The sequence below is a fragment of the Aegilops tauschii genome, chromosome 5 (genome assembly GCF_002575655.3).
Source record: "Aegilops tauschii subsp. strangulata cultivar AL8/78 chromosome 5, Aet v6.0, whole genome shotgun sequence".
NCBI lineage: Eukaryota > Viridiplantae > Streptophyta > Magnoliopsida > Poales > Poaceae > Aegilops > Aegilops tauschii.
Genome location: NC_053039.3, coordinates 513,999,895 through 514,007,372, shown reverse-complemented (window position 1 = coordinate 514,007,372; position 7,478 = coordinate 513,999,895).

Here is a 7,478-nt window from a genome sequence, read left to right as displayed (position 1 = left end):
GAAGCAGAAAGGGCCGTATAGGGCAATGAATGCTGTTGCGGCTTGATCGGACTCCTTCATTTTGATTTGATGGTATCCGGAGTATGCGTCGAGGAAACACAGTGAGTCGTGTCCCGCGATAGCATCAATGATCTATCGATGTGGGGGAGGGGGAAGGGATCCTTAGGGCAGGCCTTGTTGAGGTCTTTGAAATCGACGCACAGGCGCCAGGATTTATCCTTCTTTGGCACCATCACCATGTTTGCTATAGCCAGTCCAGGTGTTTCATTTCTCTAATGAATCCGGCCTCAATTAACTTGGCTAGCTCCTCCCCCATAGCTTGCTGTTTGGGTTCGGAAAAGCGCCGCAATGTTTGCTTGACCAGCTTATATCCCTTCAATATATTGAGGCTGTGTTCGGCCAACCTGCGTGGGATCCCTGGCATATCAGAAGGGGGCCAAGCGAATATGTCCCAGTTTTTGCGTAGGAACGCTCGTAGTGCGGCGTCAACCGTTGGGTCTAGCTACGCCCTGATGGAAGCTGTCTCCTTGGGGTCCGTCGAGTGGACTTGAAATTTGACTATTTCGTCTGCTAGTTTGAAGGAGGTGGATTTGGGCCGCTTATCAAGAATTACGTCGTCCCTATCCACCGTGGAGCGTAGTGCGGTTAACTCTTCGGCCGCGAGGGCCTCGGACAGTGCCTCTAGGGCCAGGGATGCCGTTTTGTTTTCGTCGTGGAGGGCTATGTCCGGATCGCTGACGAGAGTGATAATACCGTTGGGCCCGGGCATCTTGAGCTTCATGTACCTGTAATGAGGTATAGCGTGGACGTGTGTGAATGCATCTCGCCCCAACAGGGCGTGATATCCACTGTTGAAAGGGGCCACTTGGAAGGTTATCTCTTTGGACCGGTAATTCTCCGGCGTGCCGAATACCACGTCGAGTGTAATTTTCACCGCGCATCGTGCTTCCCGGCTAGGAATAATCCCTCGGAAGGTCGTGTTACTTTGCTTGATGCGGTTCCTGTCTATTTCCATTTTGTTGAGTGTATCCTCGTAGATGAGGTTTAGTCTGCTGCCTCCGTCCATGAGCACTTTAGTGAGCCGAAAGCCGTCCACAATTGGATTGAGGACTAGGGCGGCTGGTGCCCGTACTGACCGGGATTTTGGTTTGTCACTGGCATTGAAAGTCATGGACGTGTCGTTCCAGGGGTTTTTTGCTGCGACTTGGCAGACTTCGGCAAGGTCGCGGAGTGCCCTCTTGCGCCGATTGTTTGAAGCGAAAGTCTCGAAGACCGTCAATACTTTGAGGTCGTCATCGTCCGGGGGACGTTGCTCTGAGGTGTTTTTGGTGAGGATACCCTCGCCGCTTTTGGCCACTTGCCGGAGTATCCAACATGCTCTAAGGCTGTGGGTTGGTTCAGTGTCCGGTGTCGTGTGTATTTTGCATGGCTTATCGAGCCATCCCTCCAGAACGGTTCCATGTCCCGTAATGGGCTTAGTTTTCTTCAATATGGGGCCGGGTGCCGCGCGAGGGTGCACCCTTTTCGCCCGCCCGAGGGGTTGAGTGAAGACTGGTGGTTCCCAGCGAGCTGTCTGAGTTTTCCAGGCGCTCTCCATTGCGCAGTACTTGTGTACTATGGTCGCCAAGTCAGCGAAGTGTGAAATGCAACGGCGGTTGATGGCGTTGAGGATTCCTTCGTCCGTGCAATTGTTGCAGAATATTGAAATCATGTCCTCGTCGCGGCAATCTTTAATCTTGTTTTTGACAAGGAGGAATCTGGCCCAAAAGTGATGGACTGTTTCCTGAGACTGCTGTCGAACGTGCATGAGGTCGCATATATCCGGAGAAGCGGAATTACTTGGCGAATATTGCTCGTGGTGGGTGGGTGGCTTTAAATCCGATCCCTGACCCAATTTGGAGTCCGGTGTGTGAAAAGCTTCCGAGCTTATTAGTTCGGGCTCCGGGATGTTGAATGATTTTTCAGGCTCGACGCCCGATTTTATGTTCGGAGGACTAGGAGTGCCGTCCCGCAGACAGGTATCCGGCTCCCGAACATAGCTCGTCCTCAATACCGGGGAACAGTTGTTATTTTGCTCCTCTACGACCTCTATCTGACGGGTGATCGGCAGATATTTGATTTCTCTCTGGTCGGGTTTAAGCCCAACCTGATCATAGCCTGTAGCGACCCCCAAGGCGGCGATGCGATCCAGGAGTTCGTTGTCGGTTCAATATCCGGCATATCTCGTAGTAGGGGTCCTAAGCTAGGCGTCTGGGAGCGATGGTAACATGGACACGGGGTTTGACCCAGCTTCGGGCTCTCTTGATGAGATAATACCCTACATGCTGCTTTTGATTGTATTCATATGGGTGTAGTACAGATTATATGTATCTACCACGAGATTGTAGTAATGAATATGAGATTGTCTATTGACTAGCCTGGCCTCTGTTTATATATGCACCGTAGGCCTAGGGTTTAGAGGAGTCCTTGTCTTGGGCGCCAAGTCTTGTAGAATCCTCCTTGTATGCGGCATGGGCTGTCCGAACTGGCCCAATAGTGAACCACCATGGGGGTCCTCGGCCCGATCCAGCTGGTCGGGAGACGACGTGGTGAGTACCCCCTAGTCCAGGACACCGTCAGTAGCCCCCTGAACCGGTCTTCAAGTTGGGGACGCTCCTCGATTCTTCCGAACTATTCTTCATCTTAGGTCGTCGGTCTTGAAAACTAGTTCAAGAAATCTTCTCATCTTCGATCTTGAGGATCGCCGAAATGCATCCGAAGAGTTTACACGTCAGGTATCCGAGGAGTCCCTTTAAGTTTCCGGCCTTTATCAATCCCCTGTTATTTTTACGCCACACCACGGGTTTGAAGTTGTTCCCGGGAGGCAGTGTCGTCTTGCATCCGAGCTCCAACGCCGGACTGCATTCGAGGTATCTTTTGCAGCCGAGCACCAACGCCGGACCGCTTCCGAGCTCCAACGCCGGAATGTATCCGAGCTCCAACGCCGGACTGTATCCGAAGAGTATTGTTATAGTCGAGCTCCAACGCCGAACTGCATCCGAGCTCCAAAGCCGGACTGTATCCGAGCTCCAACGCCGGACTATGTCCGAGCTCCAATGCCGGACTATGTCCGAGGTGTCATAGATCACCTTGGTTCAAAAAAGTGTTAGCCGAGCTTAATGCCGGAAATGCCCTCTAAGGAGCCAGCCACTTGCATCCGAGCTATATGTCGAACTGCTTCCAAGGTGGCTCAGCACCTCGGTCATGGGCTGATTGTTGCCAATTTTATTTCCGACGCGTATAAAGTTATTTGCTGACGAGATGTATTGCCAGTAGCCCTCAAGGTGTCTATCGGCCTAAAATCCGAGATGCACCTGAAGGAAAACATAAAACTGCTGATCCTGGTAGCCCCTGAGACCCAGGTCGTGAAATCGGCCTGAGGATCAACTCCTAGCTCGGCAGCATACATAGGAATAGAAACACAGTGTAATATATTAGAGGTAATAGTGATCGGCGGACGGGCCCCTGAGAGAGGGTCGTGAGAAGTCGCCATGATATATCAGCTTGATGCCGGATAAGTCCCATATGGTACTTATTGTCGTTCGAAGACGCGCTTGTCCATAGTTCGGTTATGCCGAACACTGAGCACTTTGAATTTTCTGCATTGAATAGGAAATACAGTAGCCCCCGAGACACTGGTCGGGTGGCAACACCAGATTAGGGGATCGATGTGCTCCTTTAATATTGGTAAATAATGAGCGCAAAGCCCAGTAGCCCCCGAGCCTTAATGTGGGCACGGGTGGCCGAATTAAGGATCGATATCCGTTTGACAGAAAATTTTGTTGTGTTTAACACAAACTTATCGGAAAGAGAATAACGATCTCTTAAAAGAGTTTAGAGCTGGTCGAAATCCGAGCTTGCCAAGGTAGGCCCCAAGGGGTTTAAAAGATGGATTGTAGTAAATGGATTTTACTCGCAATTTTTATGTGTAATGATTCTATGTATCCAAGTACTTTTCATCATTAATTCTCAAATCCGCATTGTACAAAACTTTGTTGACCGACCATCGGCTTCAACCTCCTCGGCCAGTAGCTGGGGAGTGTTTGTCGTACTTTATAAAGCCGTTATAAGGGGAAAGTTTTACGGCAAACAAGGCAATCCGGTCATACAGTTTTATAAACAAAGGTACACGGAGAGATATGTTATATTACGTTTTAATGTAAGAAACATCTTCCAAAGAAAATAGTCCCGCTATCGGTTCCTTTCTTTGGGTCGTCATGCTTATCACGATCATGAAAACTCACCTCCGATCAATGCGGGAGGAAAATATTGAGGATTTAGTTCGGCGAAAGTTCCCGAACTCTACGGTATTAATGAACCAATTTTTTTACTTCCGTCGTTGCCAACCAATGTGATCCTTTAAGATTGCTAGCTTTCGGCTTCACCCAGTCCGAGGTACTAACTCGGATGACCCGGTAGTAACAATCACAGATGTGCTCCCTTTACCGCCTAGCCGAACAATTGGGAACGTAGGGGTAAGCACAGGAGGCAGGCAACCCAGCTTGGCCAAAATCTTAAGTCAAATTGATGCATATGTATGGCTTTATAACGATGATTACAGAAGGCAACCTTTGTATATTAAATACAAATGCCGATGATATGTTTATTTTGACTCTGTTGCGACCGTTTGTTAGTTGAAAGTGGCCCATCATCGGCTTCCGCCCCATTGTAGATGCTACGTAGGGTGTTTTCGCAATAACAAAACAACCCTTAGCCGACGTCTCGGTGCCCGAAGGCGGTTGTGTTAGCGGAAACGAGGCAATTAGATATGCGGGCTTTATAACTTTCACTTAGTCATAGGAGCTTTAAACTGGGGAAGCTAGCTACGAGCCCCCGGTTAGTGTTCGGCGACAGCCGAGGTCAAGCCGTAAACACTTCGGCCAATGTTATGAATGGCTCGTCATTTAACATAGTCATTGGATCGCTAACCAGTTTACGCTTATTGTGACAGTCAGTTTTGGGCTTTCTCCACTAAGGTGCTTAACCATGCGAGCTGGAAGCACAATCGCAGTGGTTCTCCCTTTGCACACCTAGCCGAACAAAGCGGAACATAGGAGGCAAGCACAGGAGCCGGGCAACCCAACTATTGACCGAAGACACAATTCGAAACCGATGCATATATAGCAATATCCGAGAATGTTTTCGCCGAATCTCTAAAGGTGTCCGGCGTTGCACTGCGAGACTTATGCGGGAAACACACAAATAGTTTAAAAGTGCCATAGGCTTGGAAAACCCAACAATTTAGTAAAAACTTGATGTCCGAACTAGATCAAGTGTTCGGTGCCAATCCCAAAATTGTTCAAAAAAGGGGTGCTTCTGTCGTGCATTAATATGACACATCCGATCTCAAGACCTCAAGCGGGCCAGCCCACGGCTATAACCTCCTATCCCGAAGGCGGAGTACTGCTCGTTAGGCCAGTTTAGCGAACTAAACTCGAACAGCTTTGAGAGAGAGATTAGGATCCCCGGCTATTGACCACAAACTCGCGTCGAAAAAAGGAGTGATAGAAAATGATTTTGCAATGACCAAGAAGAAAACATTTATTATAAAACGGCTCATACTAATTTAAGAGCCCCCGAGTGACTTGGGCAAAGAATTTTATGTATAATGATTTTATGTACAGAAGTACTTATATCATATCTGTGTTCACCCAAACTTTAAACGCGTCTTAACCGACCGTCGGCTTCTCCCTCTTCGGTCAAGGACCGAAAAGTGTTATGTACTCCACATGTCAAGAATATCGACGGTGTTTCCGATAACCAGGCAATCAGGCCATAAGGCTGTAACAGACAAAGCGCGCTCAGGGAACTTATGCTATATTACTGACGAAGTGTAAGAAGCATCTTCGAAGAAAATAGTACCTCCACCGATACCTTTCTTCGGTTGCTCATTGTTACTATGAGACTTGTGCAATAGATTTTTTGTACCCATGAGTTCTGTTGTGTGCCGACCATAATTGAAAACAATAAGAGCGCTAGCTTTCGGCTTCACCCAGTCTGAGGTCCGAGCTCGGATGACCCGATCGTGACAATCGCAGAGGTGCTCCCTTTACTCCCTAGCCGAACAGTCGGGAACGTAGGGGTAAACACAGAAGCAAGGCAACCCAGCTTGCGGAACACTTAAGTCAACATGGTGCATATTGTGGCGTAATACACGAACAAGGAACGAAGCCATACAAGTATAATCATATGCAAGAGGAAAGGCTTCATAAAGGAAGCCCCCAAGCAAACGGGGTATTTGAATTTGTGTGTCACAAACAAAGTTTTGACAAGGAAGTTTTCACAAACAACTTTTTGCCAAAAAAAAGTATAATGCTTGGTCGAACCGAACAAAATATAAAATTGAAAATTCTGAGCATAAAAGCGACTTAGCTGGTTAATGTGCTCGGTGTCGATGCACGGCCCGAGCATACGGTGGGACAAGGTCCCAGCCCCCAAGCCGGTCCCGAGGTGGCGGAGCAAAGAGCTCGGCACTACGAAGTGGCGACATAGCACGGCCAATGCAGGCCCGCAGTGTGATGCCGAAGTCCCCGACGTGGGTTAATGAAGTGATGACGAAGCCCTCGGTCCAACCGAGGTGACGTGGTACGTCGGTACGCAGAGGTGACAACGCTGCCCAATCTGCATCCTTTATCTGTGTGCCGAACACTCGATGAGGTAGATCTCTCTCAACGATGCCGAAGTCCCCGAGGCAACCGAACACGTCGGTATGGCAACACGACCAACAAGGTGAGCACGCGAGCTGATTTACGCCGATTGGGACGACGGCGTCGGCTTGTCGAAGAGACCACGTGACGTAGTTGAAGTCCATTACCGAACCACCATGTGACCGTCGTTAATGCGGCCACCATTTGAGAGACCTGCGTACAGATGATGGAACAAACCAGAGAAATAATTCCTTGGGAAAAACAAACCCAAACAAGCAAAAATTACTAGGATCAATAGCACCTGGTTTATTTGTTGTAGCAATCCGAAGAAAGGTGGCTCCCAAAATTGGGACTCGATCCGCACACCCATTGCTTGATGGGCGATAAAGTGACGGCATGGCGATGCTGGCAAAGGCTGGCTTGCCGAGGCAAAGCCCTCGGTCCAGCTAACACGACAAAGCTGGTTGGCTGGTGACGCCGAAGTCACCGGAGTATGTTGATGAAGAAATAGCCAAGTCCCCGGTCCAGCCGAGGTGACGGAGCAGGTCGGTGAGGAGACGTTGCAGCTGCCATGTCAGCCGAGGTGTTGAAGCAGGTCAGCGTGATGGACATCGGCTTGAAGAAGCAACAGTGCGGCCATGCTGACATAGGTCGTGACTTGTGACGCGGTCAATGCCGGCTTGATGAAGTGACCATGCGGCGATGCCGGTGTGCCCGCTCCGTGTAATCCGTGGGGCAGCGATGTTGGTGATGATTTATCCTTCGCGATGTCGAACTCTTGTTCGGCTTCCC